This window comes from Pipistrellus kuhlii, unplaced genomic scaffold (assembly GCF_014108245.1).
Source record: "Pipistrellus kuhlii isolate mPipKuh1 unplaced genomic scaffold, mPipKuh1.p scaffold_m20_p_3, whole genome shotgun sequence".
NCBI classification, from domain to species: domain Eukaryota; kingdom Metazoa; phylum Chordata; class Mammalia; order Chiroptera; family Vespertilionidae; genus Pipistrellus; species Pipistrellus kuhlii.
Genome location: NW_023425529.1, coordinates 142,265,013 through 142,266,911, shown reverse-complemented (window position 1 = coordinate 142,266,911; position 1,899 = coordinate 142,265,013). Strand labels below are relative to the sequence as shown.

The 1,899-nt window shown below is 40.5% G+C and overlaps 1 pseudogene; it reads left to right on the top strand.

The window, feature by feature from the left end:
- Positions 1–451: 451 nt before the first annotated feature.
- LOC118729676 lies at positions 452–1,084 on the top strand (annotated as a pseudogene).
- Positions 1,085–1,899: the final 815 nt, after the last annotated feature.

Below are 1,899 nucleotides of genomic sequence, written 5' to 3'. Positions count from 1 at the left end.
CTTATTCTAGTTAGAGGAAACTAGAGAGTCGTAAGTAACTTGACCACTTTGCTATAAAGAATAATATAAGAACAATTAACAAGATGAGTAATATTTAAAATATATATTTTATTGATTTTTTACAGAGAGGAAGGGAGAGATCTAGAGAGCTAGAAACGTCGATGAGAGAGAAACATCGACCAGCTGCCTCTTGCACACCCCCTACCAGGGATGTGCCCGCAACCAATGTACATGCCCCTGACCAGAATCGAACCTGGGACCTTTCAGTCTGCAGACCGACTCTCTACCACTGAGCCAAACTGGTTTTGGCAAGATGAGTTATATTTAAAGATGAAATGGCTATAATGTATCAATATTAATTTTCAGTTTTGACTCAGATTGTGGTTATGTGGGAGTGGGTACTTACTTAAACATGAAATAATTTTGGCCTCTTTCTAGTCAGTGTTGAGCTATGGGCATCTCTGGAGACAAGTGGCACAAGTGCTATAAGATTGGGGGCAAGAGAAAGCCCCACCACACACACACACACACACACACACACACACACACACACACACAAAAGCTGGGCTGCCTTGCTGCCAACATTAAGATTGGCCCCTCCTGGTGCAGGGTGGCAACAAGAAGTTTCATGCCTTGAGGCTGGATGTGGGCAATCTCTCCCGTGGCTCTAAGTGTTGTATATGCAAAACACAGATTGTTGATGTTGTCCACGATGCATCCAACAATGAACTGGTCCTCACCAAGGTCCTCATAAAAACACTGCATTGTGCTCATTGATAGCATGCCTCACCACAGTGGTACGTGTCCCCCTAGGCGCTGCCCTAGGGCCACATGAAGGGGACCAAGGAGACTCCTGAAAAAACAGAGATTTTAAACAAAAAACATCTGGAAAAAGTTGGAAGATATGTGATAAAAGGGCAAAGAAGGCCAAAATCAGCAGTCTTCTAGAGGAGCAGATCCTGCAGGGCAAGGTTCTTTGTGCATCGCTGTAAGATCTGGCCCACAGGGCTGCACAGAGGACTAGGTGCTGGAGGGCAAGGATCTGGAATTCTACCTGAGGAAACCAAGGCCTGGAAGGCAATAAATCCCTCTTCCTCCTATCTTAGCTCAGGTTCTGAAGGGATTTATTATAAAAAAGAATTTCTGGGCTCAGGGTGAAAGGGAATGAGATCCTCAACCTATGCTCAAATGTTTCTGGAAAAACACACACACAAAACCACCTTTGTTGTGCTTGCACCTTTTCTCTTAATTTTAAGATTGTTTACAAACAAACCACTAAAAATGAATAATTAAGGAACTATGTGAAAATGCTATTCATTTTGAACTTTTATTAATTTTTTATGTAGTCCCTTTAGAATACCTTTTACTTCATTGTCAAATATGTGCATACACGTTTCTATGTTTAACTGTAGATTATATGCATTTTAAGATAATCTATTCTTAGATACATGATCTACTTTACAGATATTTAATGTTCTTTAATATAGCCAAGTAGATATTCTCAAAAATACCTCTGAATTTACAGTGTTTTCAAGGCTTATATTTTTTATGGTTCACAGGAGAGCAGTAATATAATCCTCCTGCAGGGAAGGAACTTATATACTCAAAGAGGGAAGAGATAACAGACTCTGTATGCAACCAAATTATACCTTTATTTTGTTCTTCTATGGAGTTATGGAACCTGACAGTTAAAAAGAACCCCCAAGAGTCTTTAATTCACTGGCAACTGAGCTTAAATAACCATGTACTCCATTCCCCAGGACACGTTCTTTTTGAAAGCTCAGTACCTAAAGTAGTCAAAGTCCATTTGACCTGCTCAAAACATAAACGCAGGCTCCAAACCACTGTCTGCTCGGCTCTTCCTTCATTTCCAAAGAGGATTCCTTGTCAATCTGAAAA